The sequence below is a fragment of the Lutra lutra genome, chromosome 2 (genome assembly GCF_902655055.1).
Source record: "Lutra lutra chromosome 2, mLutLut1.2, whole genome shotgun sequence".
NCBI lineage: Eukaryota > Metazoa > Chordata > Mammalia > Carnivora > Mustelidae > Lutra > Lutra lutra.
In genome coordinates this window covers 65,409,506-65,431,641 of record NC_062279.1, presented here as the reverse complement: position 1 = coordinate 65,431,641, position 22,136 = coordinate 65,409,506, and the positions used below count along the sequence as shown (strand labels likewise).

The 22,136-nt window shown below is 36.8% G+C and overlaps 1 pseudogene; it reads right to left on the bottom strand.

Annotated features, from left to right (window-relative positions):
* Window positions 1-3,005: 3,005 nt before the first annotated feature.
* Window positions 3,006-3,105, bottom strand: LOC125094550 (uncharacterized; annotated as a pseudogene).
* Window positions 3,106-22,136: the final 19,031 nt, after the last annotated feature.

The following is a 22,136-nucleotide window of genomic DNA, read 5'->3' as shown; positions in this document are numbered from 1 at the left end:
AGAAATGGAACAAATAATCCTAAAATTTATATGGAACCAGAAAAGACCTCGAATAGCCAAAGGAATATTGAAAAAGAAAGCCAAAGTTGGTGGCATCAGAATTCCGGACGTCAAGCTCTATTACAAAGCTGTCATCATCAAGACAGCATGGTACTGGCACAAAAACAGACACATAGATCAATGGAACAGAATAGAGAGCCCAGAAATAGACCCTCAACTCTATGGTGAACTAATCTTCGACAAAGCAGGAAAGAATGTCCAATGGAAAAAAGACAGCCTCTTCAATAAATGGTGTTGGGAAAATTGGACAGCTACATGCAGAAAAATGAAATTGGATCATTTCCTTACACCACACACGAAAATAGACTCAAAATGGATGAAGGATCTCAATGTGAGAAAGGAATCCTTCAAAATCCTTGAGGAGAACACAGGCAACAACCTCTTCGACCTCAGCCGCAGCAACATCTTCCTAGGAATATCGCCAAAAGCAAGGGAAGCAAGGGCAAAAATGAACTATTGGGATTTTATCAAGATCAAAAGCTTTTGCACAGCAAAGGAAACAGTTAACAAAACCAAAAGACAACTGACAGAATGGGAGAAGATATTTGCAAATGACCTATCAGATAAAGGGCTAGTGTCCAAAATCTATAAAGAACTTAGCAAACTCAACACCCAAAGAACAAATAATCCAATCAAGAAATCGGCAGAGGACATGAACAGACATTTCTGCAAAGAAGACATCCAGATGGCCAACAGACACATGAAAAAGTGCTCCACATCACTCGGCATCAGGGAAATACAAATCAAAACCACAATGAGATATCACCTCACACCAGACAGAATGGCTAAAATTAACAAGTCAGGAAATGACAGATGCTGGCGAGTATTTGGAGAAAGGGGAACCCTCCTACACTGTTGGTGGGAATGCAAGCTGGTGCAACCACTCTGGAAAACAGCATGGAGGTTCCTCAAAATGTTGAAAATAGAACTACCCTATGACCCAGCATTTGCACTGCTGGGTATTTACCCTAAAGATACAAACGTAGTGATCTGAAGGGGCACGTGCACCTGAATGTTTTTAGCAGCAATGTCTACAATAGCCAAACTATGGAAGGAACCTAGATGTCCATCAACAGACGAATGGCTAAAGAAGAGGTGGTATATATACACAATGGAATACTATGCAGCCATCAAAAGAAATGAAATCTTGCCATTTGCGACGACGTGGATGGAACTAGAGGGTATCATGCTTAGTGAAATAAGTCAATCAGAGAAAGACAACTATCATATGATCTCCCTGATATGAGGGATAGGAGATGCAACATGGGGGGTTAAGGGGGTTGGCGAAGAATAAATGAAACAAGATGGGATTGGGAGGGAGACAAACCATAAGTAACTCTTAATCTCACAAAACAAACTGAGGGTTGATGGGTGGAGGGGGGTTGGGAAAGGGGGTTGGGGTTCTGGCCATTGGGGAGGGTATGTGCTATGGTGAGTGCTGTGAAGTGTGTAAACCTGGTGATTCACAGACCTGTACCCCTGGGGATAAAAATATATTATATGTTTATAAAAAATAAAATTAAAAATAAATAAATAAATAAATAAAAAATCATTAGATTTGAACCAGAAAATATAAATTATTTGTCGAAATATTATATTCATTTTGAAAATCTTTTAAAACTGACCTATAGCATTCACGAGGCTTATATTTGGTTAATATTTGAGGTTTTCCCTTTGTACTTGATAGAGTTCAGGACATGCTAACCCCAAATATGGCACTTTGGCATATTGAATATTTTAAGCTGAAGGAGTTTGAGAAAATGGCAGAAGAAGAAAGGTCACTCTGATCTTCCCCTGACCCTTCTCTACTGAAACATATAAAATTCTCATGTAATATGTGCCCCCTCTATGGCCAGAGAAAAGGAGCATGTTCCTCTTGAAGCCAAAATACCCCAATAAGAATCCTAACAAACAGGCCTTGCTAAATCTTCCCATTTACTACACTTACCACATTTTCTCTTTGGGGAAGATTAATAATCTAATAAAAGACCAACAGAGAAACATTCCATGGTCATGAATAAAAGTTCTTGATGCTATATGGATAACGGTACTATAACTATTCTACCATAAATTTAGTCTAGAACCAATTAAGAACTATTTAGATATTTGAGATCAGGAAAGTTACTTAAAAAGTTATTTGAAGGGCTGCCTGGGTGGCTCAGTGGGTTAAGCCTGTGCCTTCAGCTCAGGTCATGATCTCATGGTCCTGGGATCGAGTTCCGCATCAGGCTCTCTGCTAGGCAGGGAGCCTGCTTCCTCCTCTCTCTCTCTCTCTCTCTCTGCTTTCCTCTTTGCCTACTTGTGATCTCTCTCTCTGTTAAATAAATAAAATCTTAAAAAAAAGTTATTTGAAAAATAGAAGCCCACAAATAACTACAACCTTAAAAAGGAAGAATAAACAGGGAGAACTTGTCCATCAGATTTTTTAAAAAATTATTTATTTATTTATTTATTTATTTGTGAGAGAGCATGAGTGAAGAGAAGGTCAGAGGGAGAAGCAGACTCTCCATGGAGCTGGGAGCCCGATGTGGGACTCGATCTTGGGACTCTAGGATCATGACTTGAGCTGAAGGCAGTTGCTTAACAAACAGAGCCACCCAGGCACCCCATATTTTTTTAAATTGAAGTATAATTAGCACATAATGTCATATTACTTTCAGGTACAGTATGATTCAGCAGTTGCATGCATTACCTTGTGCTCATCATGATAAGCGTATTTTTTTAAAGATTTTTATTCATCTATTTGACAAGGAGAAAGAGAAAATGCATGAGCCGGAGGAGGGGCAGAGGGAGAAGCAAACTCCAGGCTGAGCAGGGAACCCAACATGGGGTTCAATCCCATGACCCTTGGATCATGACCAAAGCCAAAGGCAGGCATCCAACCAACTTAGCCACCCAGATGCCCCCATGATGTGTATTCTTGATCCTCTTTATCTATTTCACTCCAAAATATGGAACACTTCTTGAATTGGCTTGTCATCCTTGTGCAGGGGCCATGCTGAACTCTGTACCATTTCAATTTTAGAATATGTGCTGTTGAAGCAAGCAGTATCCTTTAAGATTTTAAGACATATATTCTAAAATGCAGGCCCTGGGCCCTGAGATGGGTGTGCTTTACATGGAAAAAAGTCTCAGATAAGGACCTCACTAACTCTCTTTCAGATCCTAAGGAGGGAAGCACAAGGAAAAGCCCAAGGAAAAGACTGAGATAAAGGCCTAAAACACCGTGTCCCCACTTGTGAGGTAAAGTAATTCTACACTAGTGAAAATGTTAACCCTGAAGACCATTCATTTACCAATAAGTTTAGAACTATTTCAACCTGAATAATAACATGTGTAGAGGAAGGCAGAGGTTCTCTTATAAGCCAAAGGATGGAAATGATGGAGGATCATTTCTGAGGTGAGCATGGGAGCATGGGCATTCCAGGAAATGAGATTTTTTTAATGAAAATATTGGATCATAAGAGTGTGTCATAAGTCACTGAGGCATTTTTAGATTGATTTAAAAAATCAATTTGTGCCTAATTGTTTAGCATAAATAATCCTGCCATATATTGATAAATTTAAAGTATTTTATATGTTTCTGTCTGTCCATCAATCTATATTGTTTGCAAAAATACACGTGTGTGCATGCACACACACACACACATGCACACACACTCCAAGAACCTTAAATACCTTTTACATAAGTACTTGTAAGATGGCTATTTACTTGCATGATGAGCAGGCTCACATTTGCCCTGAGGAAGATTAGTATAGTTCTCTTTGCCCAGTAACTTTCTTTCCATTTTTTTCCCACTAATATTGACTCTGAAGTCAATATCATAGATTTGACAATCAATAGGCACAATTTTGATTCAGTCACTAGCACTTACATAAGTGACTGAGACCTGCTTGTAATCTTAAAATGTATTCTGTAAGAGAACAGGATTCATGAAGAAGAAACAATTCAAGGCCAATTTCCAGATCAAGGATTTTGCTATTGCCCATACGTGTTCTAGAGTCTGGCTTAACAGTGGCAAAACCGTTTTTTTTTTTTTTTTTTTTTTTTTTTTTTAATATTAAGACTATTCTTTCCCTAACTCGGTATGGAATTTTAACTTAATATATTAAAGCTAGATTAAAGCAAATGTAATCCCCAAACTTATTCAAACTCCCTTCCTCTCTTTCCCCAATATTTCTACCCAAAGTCTACCATTCTCAGCTTGGTTGCCTGTGCAAAAATAATTTTAAATAATCTAGAGTTTGCATCTTGTTTGCCCTCTCAAACAATATTTATTAATCTAAAATGGTGATTACTTAAGTTATTAACACATGTCTCTTATTTCATTTCTTCACTCATCAATTCAATAAATATTTATTGAGGGACTACCTTTTGCCATTCAGAGTGCTTATTTGATCCAATGGTTTAAAAAAAAAAATAGGTGAGATCTGTGCTCTACAAAGTTGATGTAAAAGAAGTAAAGTGATTACAAATTGTGACGAGTGAATGCTATGAAGAAAATAAAAAGGGAGCTGAGATAGAACATAGTGGAAAGGAATAGTTTTGGATGGGGCTTTTTCATTGGCAAATCCAAGTGGGGCGGACTAGGTGAATTTTTTTTCTGATATAAATAAACATGTTCATTTAAACTTTAGTAACAAATCATCAAAATACAAATATAGCCCTTGAATATTATTTAATGAACTAGTAGAGAGAAATTTATCACAATTCTATCAGGTTATCTTGCATCAAATAAAAGTTCCAAAGTTCTAAATAAAGACTTGCCTTGATGATATTATCAGTAATTGGCAACAGCAGATTTGGGCTGTCTCATTTTAGTCATATCACTAAGTGAGGCACATTCTCCAAAAATCACACCATCTAGCTCCACATCAAGAAGATTGAACTGTTCTGGGAATTAATTCCAGAAATGGGACACCCAGGGGCTAGGATCTGAGTTGCTCAGCAAAGAAGCTCACTACTCTCTACTTTTTAACAAAAGACCCCAAGGGGTAAACGTGTATGCATGTGTACATGTGTGTATGTGTGTGTGTGTGTGTGTGTAGATAAGCCACTGAAACAATGCTGTGAAGTGTAATCTGAAGACAGTGAAAATCTGACACAATTGGGAGAAGATAGGGTTTATTTTGTATAACCGAAATTATTTTAGCAAAACAGTCATTTATAAATAACTGCATTACGTCTTTCATGACTAATTTCTGTATCTAAATACCAAACATGAAGCACAAAAGCCTTAATTCACACAAAGTTCATATAATGTCATTTTAGAAGACATTGCATTTGCTCTGGAGTTTCGCACACACATGCAAAAAACCACCCCTAGCAAATGTCTGTAGCCACTTGAACATATACCACCTCCTGTGGTTTCTCCATATATCAAATGCAGCTGGGATGATTTAAAGATGATCTATTAAGAATGCATCTAGCCTGCATTTTTAAAATATAAGTTCCAGCCAATACATGAGCTAAATGAACCTTTATTGCCACACAGCTCTTATTACCTTTCCGAGAAATCAGCAGTGTAAATATTCCACCCTGTGTCAACTAACACAGAAACTGGTAGAGCTAGGTTGCTGGAAACTTGGCATGGTGTGTAAATTCACAAGAATCCATCAAGCTCTTCTATTATTTACATTGTAAGATTTGTAGGCTGTCTGTAGAGTAACAGGTGTAGCCCCTGTGGGTCAACAACCACCTGAATAATGCATGGGAAAAGGAAAGCAATACCACATACACCACAGTTTGGTATTGTTCATTTGGGGGAATATCTTTCCCTATAATGGTTGCCTAAAAAATCTTCCTTAGCAGTGATCCATATGCTATATGGTCATATGTGATATTTAAGACCAATTCCTTTGTGATTGACGGATCAATGTTGAAATCTGTTTTTACCTTTTCCTATTTTCTGATTTTTTGTTTGGTCAAGACATTCTAAGTTCAGTTGAATTCAGTCTTCCTCAGAAGAAGCAAAACAATATGTATATAACTAATTTCTAGTTAGCAGAACATTAGCAACTGGATTCTATTATTAGCTTACATATATGAAGGTCTCAATTATTAGATAGAAGGGACAGAGACAGGAAGTTATTTTTATTTGGAAATTACTAAGATCAAAAATATGTATCATAAGAGGTTGTATATTACAATGAGTTATTATCATTATGTATTAATTTAATACAGATTCTGGATATCACCAATAGCTATAACAGAGAATGTGTTTGTGTGATGAGGGAAAAAGAACAGAACCATAGCACCCTAAAGTTCCTTGACTCTCACAGAGTCATTAATATTATCATTTGGACAACAAAATGCTCATCTTGGGGCACCCAGGTGGCTCAGTGGGTTAAGTCTCTGCCTTCGGCTCAGGTCATAAGCTCAGGGTCCTGGGATTGAGCCTCCCATTAGGCTCTCAGCTCAACAAGGAACATGCTTCTCTCTCTCTCTCTGCCTGCCTCTCTGCCTACGTGTGATCTCTCTCTCTCTGTAAAATAAATAAATAAAATCTTAAACAAGTACTGATCTAAAAAAATATTAAAAATATACACATACATACAATCATACATACATACATACATACATATAGGAAGGAAGGCTAAGTGAATTGACTGAGGTTTCCAGTTCGTAATGGAGGAAAATACGCTACCCTACTGCTGTTAATAAATCATAGACAATGGAAATGCAAAATGATCGTAATAGTAAACTCTAATAATATGATCTGGCATTTACTGAGCATTTACTCTGTGCCAGGCATGCTGCTAACTGTGCCCTATGTGTCATTGCCTCATTGAATTCTCACGATAACCCTAAGAGGTAGGCACAAATATTAATTTGGTTTTCCAGATAGGAAACACTCAGATTTAATGGGCTTAAGTAAGTTGTCTGTGGCCACACATGGAACAAGAGGTAAAGCCAGATCTCTTTGATTCCAAAGTTCATAATTATGTGGCTCTGTAATTTTTTTCTAGTCTAAACTTAATAGGATTATTTGCTTCTCTGTAAACAACCAGATGAACGTTTTTGCTATGGTGCCCAATGCAATCAAGGCAGTGACATATGAGAGAGATGAATGACTACCTTCCTCCAATAAAATTCTTTCTTTTAAAAATAATGGAATGAAATTTCCATAAATCTTGTCAGCTTTGTTTTAAAATTTTCTTACTATGACTCATAAGCATAAAAACCAAAGCTGCCATGAAAAGATGGAGAATCTAAACAAAGTTGGAAAAAATGTATTTTTTTGAGTCTTTATAATTCTGTCAATTCACTTTATTTTTGTGGCCTTGTTTTCCCTAGTACATAAATACACGTATGTCTGTGGGGGAAGTACTGCACAAGGTGAGCCACATTCTTTATAAAAGGAGTTCAGTTTTTCCCCCAAATGATATATTATCTCATTCTTAGAAATGTTATGGGCCCAGATGCTACCTCATAAGCACCCTGCCCTTTGAGTTTGAAGACATCACAGATTTCTTATAGAACCTCTGTTCATAGCTAAGAGTGAAGGAGCAGAGGTCCAAAGCACCATTTCTACCCTAACTGCACACTTGTGATTTCTGGCCCATTATGACTAGATGAGTCCTAAAGACAGAGAGGAAAAAGGCCCCTGGTGCCAGGGCTTGTTGGTTTGCTTGCTACTTCTGTGTTTGTTTACTGGAGATGAATGCCAAGAAGGCAATTATTTCTCCTCCTAAGAACAGTCTTGACTGAGAAATGATAAACAGTCCCACCCATTGTGGTGAAAAATCCCATAGAGCTCGAGAAAAAATTGCAAGCCAAAGAGCCTGAACACAAATGCTGGACATGACAGAAAAGAGGGAAGGAGGGAAAGAGGGAGAGGGAGGAGCAGGAACAGGAGGAGAAAGCAATGCTAAGTGATACAATGAACAAGAAAAGAGATAAAGGAAATGAGAGCAAGAGGTGCTTCAGGAAGCCTAGTGTGTCTCTGCATCCTTAAAAGATTTATCATCCTGTAGTGCTGAACACTCCTGAAAAAATCAAAGACAGAAATCTAAAGAAAACAAACATAGCAGTAATCACAAAGATGGCATGAGACTTCTAAAGAGCTTAGGAGAAACTACCTGAACACAAAATGTAGCCAGGAGAAGGTAAAAACAATCACTAACTCTTGAGAGCCTGCATTGGCAGGCAAAATTTAACTCTGCCTTATAGTTTCTTATATATATGAAATTAGACAGCTAAACTTCCAAAAGAAAAGACAGAAGCCCCATCTGTTTTAACCAAAGGGAACGTCTGTAATAAGAGAAATGATCAAAAATTGGTAAATAAGCAAGGAAACAAATCACTATTGACAGAAGGAATTTCATATAACGGACAAGAATCATTCACTCAAATAAGAAAATACTGTTTTCTTCTTAGAGCCAGGGCAATCTATAAAATCCCTACCAATAAAATTGCAATATGCATATTAAAGAAGACTTTTTATTTTAAATTTTGTGACACAGTTTTTTGTAAAAGACTTTAACAAAAGACATTTCAATCAGCAGAGAGACATACCTCCCGAAGCTCATGTTTTTGCTCAAATTTCAGAAAAATAGCATTTTAGAAATAAAACTGGAAAAGTTGTAATTGAAACCAATCATTAGGCAATTTTAGGCAAAGAACTATATATATATATATATATATATATATATATATATATATATATATAATTAGGCAATTAGCACCTTTGTTACCAGAAAGCTAGTAAAACTGGACTGAGGAAGTGAGAGAAGAATAAAAAGGAGGATATTTTCAAAGAAAATTGTATTTCAGTCCTGACTTAAAATTGATTTGACACTGTAGTTGTACTGTAATATCACTGTGGCCATAGCCATATTGTCTTAGTTCAAGCTGCCATGACAAAATATCACAGGCTGGGTGGGTTAAACAACAGGGACTTATTTTCTCACAGTTTTGGGGCCAGAATTTCATGATCAGAGTGCCAGGACAGTTCGGTTTGGGTGAGGATTCTCTTCCTGGCTTGTAGATAGCTGATTTCTTGCTAAGTCTTCATGTGGTCTTTCCTTGGTATGTGAGTGCAGAGAAAGAGAGAAATTTCTCTTGCTTTTCTTACAAGACCAGTAATTCCATCAAGAGAGTTCCACCCTTCAAGCCTTTTCTAACCCCAATTACCTCCCCAGTGCTCCATCTCCAAATTAGGACTTCAACATAATAATTTTGAGGAAGGCACAAACATTCATTCCATACGTGTATGTATACTTATAATCACTCAATAAAAGCTAAATCCTTTGCATTGTTATCTTTTATATCCCATGTCTCTGCATGCCCTGTCTGTCCTTCCCAGTATTACTTATCTTTCCACTCAGCACCTTGCTTGCTCTATGGCAGATACGATGGTGTCTTTGAGCCCTCTGAAGGCACTTCAGAAGGCACTTCAGAAAGCACTCTCATCTTGCTGTGTTTCCATTTGCTGGTCCCTCAACACGAAATGTGCTTCTCCCAGGTAGTTATCTGATGTACTCTTTGCTCAAATGTTACTGCATCAGGATGGTTTTCCTGAACATCCTATATAAAAGAGCAACTTTGTCCATCCCCATCCCACCTTGGCATGCTGCTGTCTCTTTTACCAACTTCAGTTTATTTTACACACACACATATATATATATATAAATCATCTTAGTGTCCCATCAGGGACCAGTGTATTTCATTCACTTCTGTATCTTCTATGTCTAGTCTTATGTTGGCACATAGTGGTTCTCAAATAAATCTTTGCTAAAGTCTGTTTAAATGAATAAATTATGTGCTGTGTATATTTTACAAAGATACACTTAATGGATCCTTGTGCTCACTGTTGTTTCACAGAGGTTCTAGATTATACTTCTTGGAAATAGATCACTCTGCTTTGGGAAAAAAATGATTCAGGAAGTGTTCTTTTTCCCCACAAAACAATCTTTATAACTATAGCATATTAGCCACCTAATCAAAATGTAGCCTGAGCAAATCACAATTTTGTAGAGTATTGTTTATGCTCTCTACCCCTTTTGGGGCAACAGGTTATTAACCATTACTGTTTTTGAAGTTGAACATTCTATAAACTGAACGAAAACTGTACTTTTACTTGAAGTATAATTCAAAATTTAGTAAGGACTGCCAAGACAATTATTAAGAACACCTAACCTATATAATGAAGTGAGAATTCTCTACATATACACTATAAAGGACATAATAAAGTGTGGGGGAAGTGACATATTTGTCATCTTTATATAATTATACAAAATGGAGTGCTGATAGAAACTTTCAATTCCTCCTTCCAAAGAACTGTGGAAACTCAGCTAGCTTTGGCTAGGTAAATAATTCCCTATCTGGCCTTGTTCTGGTTATTTATTGCCCATTCCATTCTGGCAAACTTAGTGGCTTAAAACAATGACCACTTATTTAGCACAGAATCTACAATCTGGGCAGGGCACATTGGGGAAGGCTTATCTTTGTTTCATGTGGCATCAGCTCAACTGGACGTTGGATGATCCATTGCAGAGTGGCTCATTCACACGGCTGGCAATTTGATTTGGAGCTAAGGGAAGGCTGAGGGACTGGGGATTCAGTTCTTCTCTGTATGGGTCTCCTCTTATGAGTCCTTCCAGAGGCTTTCTCCTGATCTCCTCATATCAAGGTGTCTGGATTTACAGAAAAAGTGTCCCAAGAGAAGAAGGTAGAAGAACAAGGAATTTTTATAACCTAGACTTGGAAGTCATACAGCCTTACTTCTGTTGTGTTCCATGAACAAATCAGTCACAAAGGTCTGTGTGGGTCCAAGGAGAGGGGATAGAGATTCTATCACTTGATGGAAGGGTTGTTAATGTCGTTATAAATGGAGAATGGGGCATGGACCCTATGGTGGTATTCATCTTGGGAAAATACAATCTATTGTGGGACCTATCCTGATTTTTTTCTTCATACATTACCCAGATTCTCTGAACTCTCCTAAACCATACTTCTCCCACACTTATCTGCTCAGGGTTGTTGCTTACTTGTATTTCAGCCTTTATAATTAGTTATAGACAACACTTCTTTTCTGCTTGTGTATCAAGCTTTTATCAATGGTGCTCCTTAGGAGGTTTGTTTTCTCCAAATTATTGGCAAGAATTTTCCCACTAATTATTTAGTACTCTGAGAATTGCTTATTTCTTTTCAGTGATCCTAAAGTTCTACTTGATTTTCCCTTGTTTAGGTATTTGTGTTCTTTGGCTATCTGCTTCTGGGTTCTGTGTTTTATTACCTATTATAGCAATAAAGAGAGACTTATCCTTTTCCTACTTTAATGGAAAAATAAAGCAAAAATACTAGGTTATTTGCTGAATAAGGCTTGAGAAGAAAATGAATGTGTTCTCTACTTGGGCAGAAACGTGGGTGACATGACATTGTCTCTGAAACTCTATCAATTCCCCCTTATTGAAATAGTTACACCCCCCTCCCTCCCAAGGCAATTTTCCTTTTATAGCAGACTGGGTACGACACCTTTTTCTTCAAATTGAGCCTTATGAGATTGGCCCAGCAACCACCTAGCAGCCCCAAAACCCACCCTCTTCTATTGTCCTTCATGTTCCTTTCCATACAGCTCTGGAAACCACCAGAATCCACATCACATTTCAGAGGATTATGGGAAATAAAGATGGAGTAGGGTTACCACCATTTTCCTCCCAGGTACACTGTGCCACCCTTCCTTCAAGTGTTACTAATATAGGTGTTTCTGCTACAGAAAACTCAAAACTTCACCGCATCTATGTACACTTCCAAACTTCAGGGTTACATTTATTCTTCCTCATATGGATGAAGAGGACTAAAAAGGATAAGACTGTAAGCTTCAGACTCCCAGATGCTCTTCCCAAATCCAGTCTCTCTATGTACAGCATTAATGATGGCACAGACGGGGACGTTTGTGTTCTGCAGCCCAGCACACATCCTGCTATATTCAGCTTGCCAGGTTCCCCTGGCAAAACTGTCAATCTTTATGTGATCCTCCTGGAATTCTCTCACTGAGTTTTAGAAAGGGAAGAATGGTGCTTTCATTCTTACCCAAACTCTGCTCTCTCCAGGAGGCTTACCACTTCTCTTTCCCACACAACCCTCCTCTTACTTTGGGTGGGATGATCCTGGGGGTGGGAAAGGTGGGGAGAATGGTGACTAGGCAATTTTTTGAACTGGCTCTTGTCAGTTCCTGGTAGGAAGGTGGGGGCTTTCTGAGCATAGAACATGAGGTATATTTGTTCTTGGCTTTGGATCTTTGTGAAAATTCTAGAACCTATTTGACAACCTAGTATACGTATTATTAAGTCTAATGCAATGATTATACTAATCTGTACATTTTCTATTAAGAATTTGGGCTACAAAAAGATACTAGAAAGCCTCAGGCAATGTGAATCTTTAAACACTCAGTTGCATATCTCACAGCCATATAATGGGATTCTCTTACCTAATTCCACAAACAAATGCTTTGTTGTGTGAGCTGCTTCTACAGTCTCATATGTTTCCCCTGAGATGGACACATCCTTATTCAGAGTGTTTTTCCTTCCTGTCCCTGGAGATGACTCCTGAAGGGAAAAAAAAAAAAAAAAAAAGATTACACTTCAGAGAGAATAGGAAAAACCTCTCTCAGTTTCACCCAGCATCGACCAACACTCTTCTTGGTAGCTGCCTGCTTCACTGTGTTTCTTTCTCATCTTTTTTTTTTTTTCCACACAAAAACCCCCAAAATAGAGGATTTTCTTCAGCAGACGAAGGGTCATAAGAAGTTACAATTTTTATAATGCTCCCCTAGCAACAGACCCAGTGAATCTTTTCTACCATATTTATCTTGGGTGGCATAAACGTGGGCATAGACATAAAAATATGGATAAAGATATAAATGTGCATTACACCACAAGGCTCACTGTTGCGTGGACTCTATATAGCTCTATATAGTCTGTTACATAATATTGATTTGGCTTTCATTTATTTTGCTATTTTTTGGGGGGCTTTTTTTATTTTGTTTTTGTTTTTGTTTTGTTTTGTTTTTTGCCACAAAAATTCTTTCAGGTTTTTTTTTTTTTTTTTTTTTTTTTTTTTTTCAGGGAGAACTAACTGAATGAGTCTAATTCAGCCAACATTTGGCTCTGAGACTGGGCAGTCTTGGATCTGAATTCTGCTCTGTCCCAGAGCTTTCTCCACCCAAAGAAGAAGAAGTTAATAAAAATTATTTGCATGGACATGTTTGTTTTAAGTGTCAGTTTCACTATGAAGTACTCTTTTTGAAATTGTAATGGGTGAGTAGAAAGTTCACTGGATCAGATGCAAGCCATTTGTTAACAAATACTGAACAAGTGCCTTCTAAACACCAGGTACACTCTGAGGGTTGAGGTAACAGCTGTGAGCGAAAGATACAAAAATCCCTTCTCTCAAGGAGATCACATTCTCATGGGAGGAGGCAAATAATAAATGAATTAAAGAAGTAAAATATATTATATATTCAATGAAAATAAAGCATCAACTCTCCACCAATCAATAATTTGATGACCTTGGAGCTATTATGCACTCTATTGAGTTTTTTTTTCCGTGAGACAGAGTTTGTGGGGATGATCACTAGTTGGCTTTTGGTGCTGACATCTTGTGCTACTTTTCTTTAACTCTTTTCTGGTTTCAGTTTGATTTTTGGTGTAAATTCAGAATGGCCTCCATATAGGCAACATTCCAGCCAGCTCCATTCACTAAGGGAAGGAAAAATTCGGGTCAGGAGACTAGTGTCTGGCAACTGGATATGATTCATGAATTTGTAGTAATTGCTTTTAATCTACCTTTTTTGGTCCTAAAACTCAGACCTGAATAGGTCTGAGCAACTCTCTATTAACTTTACGCAATAGACCTTGGACCACCTGTCTGTTTCCTGTTTTCCTTGCCAAGTATCCCTTTTGGGAAAAGCTGATTGGAAACACAGCAAGACAAAACTCATTTTTTTCCTTTCTTTGGTCCATCTGTCTCTCTTCTCATTTGGGAGATCTCTTGTTCACTTTCCCATTATTTCTCACGTTCAAGGGTAAATTCTCCACCTGTGTTCTTGAACCACTGCTTCCCATCTTCTTCCAGATGTTTCTCCTACAGTAAGTCCTACCCTTCCCTATCTTTTCAGTATTTTAGATGTCTCCCTCTACCCACTCGTCACACAAGCTAAAAATACCAAGTCTTTTCCACTGAAAAAATCCTTGATTCTCCTGGAAAATCCTCTAAATATTCACTTTTTCTTCACTAACCAAGCTCCTCAGAAAAAATAGGTTGCATTTTATATATTCTTCTACCTCATCTCCTATTGACTCTTCAAAGCATGCATGAAGTTTTGTAACTATAACTGAATTTGAAATTGGTTTCACTAATGTTCTCGTTGATATGCCAAGTATTTTCACTACTCTCAGTAGCATTTGACATTATTGGCCATAATACTTTTGAAGTCACCCCTTATCATATTTGAGGCAGGACTCTTTCCTCTACTACTACTTTGTTATTCTTTATCAGCTTCCTTTTCGGTTTCCTTTCTCCCCAAACTTAGGACTCCTTCTTTCTTACTTCCCTCTTTTCACATTTTAAATCCACTTGCAGTTTCTACTACTACCTGATAACTGTCAGTTCTCCAGATCCAAAAACTTTCTCTGAAATGTTTGTAGCTGATTGCCTTCTGGATAGCCATATACATGACTATAGGGTGTCATCCTTGTTCCTTACCTTCAAGACAACCTATTCCCAAATGAACTCATAATATCTACCTCCCTCTTGGCAAACTTAGTCTATTCTTTTGTTTTCTTTTATGTTGAAAGACTACCACCTACTCAGGATTATGCTTTTAAAATTGTCTATGTTGATATTTGTGTGAGGATCTAATTTATTTATTTTGACTGCTATTTAAAGACTGTCTGGACTCAAATCCTATTTCTGCCACTTAATAGCCTCGTGATCTTAGGTAAGTATTTAATTTCATCAGGCTTTATTTTTTATCTGAAAAATTAAACTTTTATATCTAGTATCTGAGATTTATGTTCCATATATATTCACTATATATATAGTGAATACATATTTACAATGTTCTGTTTATATTTTTACAGATTTTTCTTTACATTGTCAGGTTGATGTATTATATTAATGTATTTCCTAAATTTAAATCATTTTTACAGATATGTATATATATGTACATACACACACATAACATATATCTTTATCAATACTTGTTATTACCAGACCTTTTAATTTTTATCGATCCTTTGGGTATCATCTCAATAGGATGAAATTAACCTTTATAAGGTTTTGCCCACACTTCCATGGAAAAATAAATACATATTTAGCAAGTGCTTAGGAGAGTACCTAGTACATAATAACACCTCAGTGAATGTTACCTGTTACTCTTATTAGTATTACTATAGAGTATTCTACTGTGATGCTATATCATGCAATTTTATCGATTTGCTTATTACTGAATATTCAGACTTTATTCTTTTGCTACTAAAAACCTTGTTTGATGATTATGCTATTCCATTCTCTTTGACAATAATTGGTTAGAGAATGGGCACATGATCAATGGTGAGCAAAGAAATATGGACTTTTGGAAATGGTTCCCTTACTCGTAAAAAGAAGTCACAAGAATATAGCATCCTTCCTTTTCTCCTCTCTATGTTGTCTGTCTAGTTGAGATCCTTGGAAGAGTTGCAGTGTCTTGCCACTGAGAGAGGCCTGTGTTGGAGAGAAATGGGTATATTAAGAATGGTAGAAACAGAGCTGGAAAGAACTGGTTTCTTGAAGGCTTGTTGAGCCGTTGATCATTATAAGCCTGGTTTTCAGCTAAACTTTGTACATGGGTGATAGTAGATGTCCATGTCAATTAAGCCAATTAGAGATAAGATTTCTGTTGCCTAAAGTCAAAAGAATTCTAACAATAAACTTGATGAAATCATTTAAAAAAATGTATACTCCCACTAGCAGTGTACTAGGGTTTGTATTTTTCCATGACTTCATCAACACTTGGTATTATCAAACCTTTTAATGTCTGACAATGTTATGAGTATGAAAGAGTAGCTCATAATGTTGTAATATAAATCTCTGTGATTTTCTGTGTATATAATCATAAGATCCTCCAAACCTCAACTAGGTTATATTTATAACTTATATCTCATTTCTTTTTATTCTTTCATTACATTTGCTAGTAATATACAGGGTTGAGAAGAAGCAGTCATGGTAACAGCATTTTTAAAAAAAAAATAGAAGTTTATTTCTTACTTACTTTTTTAGAAGACTGGAAGCTGTCAGTTTGGAGCTGATATGGTGCTACATATTGTTAAGGACTCAGACTTTCCAGTTCCCCATTCTTACACTCTTGATTCATAGCAGCCTCCATGTCAGCAGTGACAGGAAGGAGAAAGAGTCCAAAAAGAAAGGTCAAAACTCATGGACCAGATATCTGTTAAGGAAGGATCATGGAAACTTCCACTTATATAGCTTTAATTGACATAGATCTACATAGATTTTTATTTATAATGAGTACATCTTAACATGCATTTCTAGATAATTAACATTTTATTTTAAAATTTATTATAAAGGGTCTCATATATTTTTTTAAAGATTTTATTTATTTATTTAACAGAGAAAGAAAGAGATCACAAGTAGGCAGAGAGGCAGGCAGAGAGAGAGAGGGGGAAAGCAGGCTCCCTGCTGAGCACAGAGCCTGATGTGGAGCCCAATCCCAGGACCCTGAGATCATGGCCTGAGCCGAAAGCAGAGGCTTAACCCACTGAGCCACCCTGGTGCCCAGGGTCTCATACTTTTAACAGGTTTTTAAATTCCTCAATATTATATATAGTTATGGTCTTTTCAATATCTTATCTTATTATTATCAATATTCAATTATCAATTATCAATTATCAATATTATTTATCTACTTATCAGCTATCTGTCACTTCTCTGTCTCCTTTTTTCCTAATCAACTTTGGCAGAATTTTGCCTACATTAGTGGTGCTTTTATAGAACTGGGCTTTTACTTCATTGCTCTTCTCTATTCTTTTTGCTTGTCTTCCATGATATCAATATTTCTTCTTTCATTATTTTTTCTACTTTAAGAGGTTTTATTATTTTTCTAATTTATTGCTTGTAATTTATTTATTTATTTGAGAGGGAGAGGGAGAGAGAGAATCTTAACCAGGATGCATGCCCAGTGTAGAGCTTGGCCAGGGGCCTGATCTCACAACTTGAGATCATGGCCTGAGCTGATATCAAGAGTCAGATGCTTAACCAGCTGAGCCACCCAGAGGCCCCTTGATTGTAATTTAAATCATTAGTGCTTAACCTGTTAGTTATGGTTTAATCCATGCTGTTCTATATTAGTTAGGATATGCTCTAGTGTAATGCAAATAAATTTTCAGGAATATTTTGAGTAGGAGTCCAGACCTCAAGTGATGGCTTAAAGGCTTCAGGCCCTGAGATCCTTCCATTTTTCTCCTCTCCTATTGTTATGGAATTCCTATCCCCATGGAATCCTCACATGCATGGGAGAATATTACCCAAAAGCACAGCTACATTCAAGCTTAAAATCATAACATCACTTTTATTCACTCATCTTGTTTTCTAACTCTAAGACAAGGGAGACACACTGATTTGTTCTTTTGGCTGGCAGGCATAGGTTGTCCACCCATCCCCAACACACACACACACACACAGTTTTAAAAATGGAATAATTTCACATGTTATATAGATCTCCACCTCTAAGCCCAGGTTCAAATTCTGGTTCTAGCACTTCAAAATGTAGCATTCAACAAGACATTTAAATTCTCTAAAACTTGGTGTTCTCATTTGGAAAATGAGAATAATACAATATTTTTTATGAAGTTGTTGAAAAGCTTTAAGTAAGGAGAGTGCACAGTTCAGTGTCTGGCACTTAGTAGCATTCAACAGAAGTACACCTCTGTGTACCTACAGGAAATGGCTCAGTAAAGGTGAGATCACCAAATGTAATTCCCAAGTTAAGAAGAAAATGTTTGTGATTTTCTTGTTATGTGTCTGCTTTGGCGACAAAGGACAATGTTTTTTTTAAAGGTGACAATTCTCTAATCATGGTAAAGGGAGATAAATACTTTGTTTTCCTCCAGGGAGAAAAAAGAGATGCAGTAAATGCTTAATGGAATTTTCCTCAATGCCACAAAGTTCATGGCTATAAATCTTGAACACAAGTTGAATTATTGTTGACTTTTATTTCCTCAGGGTGTTTTTGACCACATCATTAAACTATATCACTTTCATTGACCTAATTTTATCATGAAGTCTTAGGGGATTACATAAAGGAATACTTTAAAAAATAAAATAAAATAGTAAAATAATAAAATGAAATAAAAGGCTTTGTTCCATGTGGTCAATATGACATTCTTGCTAATTCCTATAAATTGCTGCTAACTCATTTTTGTTTCTTGGAAGAGTACATATAAAGCTAAATAAATTTTGGTTTTCCTTTATGAAATATTATTTCCATAAAAGGACAGAGACCATAAAGAGTAAGGCTCAATTATTCTTATATTATTTATTAATATTAAAGTATTAACACATTATTAATTACTAATATAATATTAATAATATTATGTTATTCTTAATATTTATTAAGAGAAATATCTAAGAATAAAATGAAAGATGTTACTCTTCACAAACTAATTTAAATGTATTTTGAAAATATGGGTTCAGAGAGTCTAGTTACTAGTTTTTTTTTCATTTTTAAAGGACTTTATTTATTTATTTGTCAGAGAGAGAGACTGAGAGAGAGTGTGCAAACACAAGTGGGGGAGTGGCAGGCAGAGGGAGAAGCAGGCTCCCCACTGAGCAAGGAGCCTGATGTAGGACTCGATCCCAGGACCCTAGGATCATGACCTGAGCCAAAGGCAGATTCTTAACCAATTGAGCCACCCAAGCATCCCTAGTTACTGGTTTTCAACTCACAGATCAGTATACCTAACTTTAGAATTCAAATGTCATCCTTTGCACACTACCTAGAATAAATTATTACTACAAAAAATATACATCAATATACATGTGAACTTTTTTTCCTTGACTGACTATGAAAGGAAGCCTGAGAAATGTTATCTGTATTTTATCTGGGGAGTAAGTAGTATAATTTGTTTTATACTATAAAATCCTATTGGAAATTTTATGTGAAAGAAAAATCAGTTAATTCTAACAACTTAACAACATGACTACAGGGGAAAGATGAGAAGAGATTGTGGCAGAAAGAGAGACAAAAACAGAGCCAGAGACAGAAACAGCCATAAAAAAAAAAAAATGACAGAAATAGAGCAGCAGAGAGAGGCATTTCCCCCTACAACTGAATGAGGTCATCTACTTACCTGGGTTGTCTCTAAGATACTAATTCCATATTAAGGGACAATGCTTCCATATTAAGAAAGCATGAAGAAATTGATTTCATAAACTCTCCAGAATTCTCTCTCTCTCTTTTGAAGATTTATTTATTTATTTGAGAGAGAGTGAGAGAGAAACCAGGAGTATGCAGCTAAGGGGAGGGGCAGAAGGAGAGGAGGAAAAGGAATCCTCAGGCAGACCCAGGACTGAGCATGGAGCTCCACATGGGGTTGGATTCCAGGACACTGAGATAATGACCTGAGCTTAAATCAAGTGTCAGATGCTAAACCAATTGAGCCATTCAAGCACCCGTCTCTAGAAGCCTCTTTTATTAAAACCATTTTTTTTTTTGAATCTTAAGGCTAGTGCTATATACCACTTGAAGAACCAAGACATATAATGTTTGCCTTCCTTGTCTTCCTTGATCTGTCTCTGGGAGTGTGTCAGAGAAAGGACCTCAATACCCAAGAGGAACAAGAAGGGCAGATCTCACACAATGCCACATCCTAGATGATTATCATCTTACAATGATGTTGGGACTTCTTCTCTAATCAATGGTATCTGGATTTTAAGTTTTAAGCACAGTTTTATATAAGCATATGATCTCTATGTCGTTGTTGTTTTTGCCTCATATGTTTCCTCTATATGAGGAATCATTACTTGGTTTCCCAAGCAAATCAGTTTTTCTCAAACTAAAAGTTAACCTTTGTTGAATGCTATCCTTACAAAAAATAACCTAAATAGAGTATTTTTGCAACTATAACTGTCTGTTCCAAAAAGGTGGTGATACCTGGAAGTAATATATATCTATAGATATATAGATACACGTGATATATGACAGATATGATATCTATATCTATCTATACATATTTTTGAGGTAATGGTGGAGAGTGAAGAACCTGAAGGAAGCATGACTTTCACCTGGTAACTTTCTTAATTTTCATTACCACTTTATGATGCTATTTGCAGCTGAATAAAAAGTTTCTTTCTCCTAGCCATGATTTCCTTCTGTTCATCCCTGCAGTGCAGGCAGAATCCTGTATGTGTGACACTGCAATCTGTCACATGGTATGATTGTAATCCCCACACATTCGGCATTCACCATACCAAGTGTAAGGAAAAGAAGAACAATATCCTCCACACTTAGTTAAAATGTCATGGAAAACTGTGAAAAAAAACCACACACAAAGTGTTCAGGGTGTCCATTTTTCAGCATGATGTATTTTTAGTTTTCTGCAGCCTGCAAGTCTTAATTCAAACCAAAGAAAAATATCAATGGACTGCATATGGTACACTTCTCAGCATCTTTAAACATATTTGAACTAAGCAACATCATCCTTACAGCATTTTCCAGGATTAAGCTATAACTGCTCACATTTATAGTGCCTCCAAATCAGGGAATGAAAAGGCAATAAAGAATCATTCTTCCTATCTTTCTGGATGCTCTCTCTTAGTCTTTTTGTGGGTTCTGATCTTGGTCCTCTTCTCTTTTATGATCTTTCATGTTTACACCCACCCCCCAGATGATCTCATTCAGACCCATGTCTACCATCCATATACTAATGACTTCCAAATCCATGCCATTACTGTAGCTCTTTCCCTTGAAATTTGAATTCATATATCCAGCCATCTACTTGACATCTCTTCTTAGATGTATAAGAAGCAGCTCATACTTAATATGTGAAAGATGTCCAGACACCAATCCCCATATCTCATCTGGGTATATGGCAACTTCATTTTTCTAGTTGTTTTGCACCAAACCTTATTACTGACAATAATCTATGTAACAAGTCCCAAATATCTCGTTGTCCTATTTCTAAAACTTCCATAAAGTCATAGTTTAAAAGCATATTTTTAGTAACCTAATGTTGAGAGCACTAGAATCATTTGTTGTGTGTTGAAAAAGGAACAAGAAATGGAATTCATGGTAATAAATACTAAAAATGAGCAAAGAGGGGCGCCTGGGTGGCTCAGTGGCTTAAGCCGCTGCCTTCGGCTCAGGTCATGATCTCAGAGTCCTGGGATGGAGCCCCACATCGGGCTCTCTGCTCAGCAGGGAGCCTGCTTCCTCCTCTCTCTCTGCCTGCCTCTCTGCCTGCTTGTGATCTCTCTGTCAAATAAATAAATAAAATCTTTAAAAAAAAATGAGCAAAGAACCAGTTTTTTTTTAAAGATTTTTAAAAGACTTTAAAAAATTTATTTGAAAGAGAAAGAGGGGGGAAGAAAGGAGGAGACGGAAAGAGTGGGAGGAGGGGTAGAGGAATAAGGAGAGAATTCTCAAGCAGACTTCAGACTGAACAGAGCCTGACAAGAGGTTTGATGCCAGGATCCTAAGATCATGACTTAAGCCGAAATCAGGAGTCAGATGCTTAATCAACTGAGCCACCCAGGCGCCCCCAAGAACTCATTCTTTAACACAACTTTGTTTATGCAGCAGGGCTCAAAGAATGACAGGATAGATGAATAAATAAAGGAGCATGGTATTTATAATATATCAGTGTCAATATTTAAAGTGTAGTCACACTGTTGACAATATGGAAAATGGATATAAAAACAGAATAATTAGAACTCTATTCTTAATCCAAAAAATCAAGTTTCTCAAGTGTAGTCAAGTGTAGTCACACAGTTGACAATATGGAAAATGGATATAAAAACAGAATAATTAGAACTCTATTCTTAATCCAAAAAATCAAGTTTCTTACTATCATCT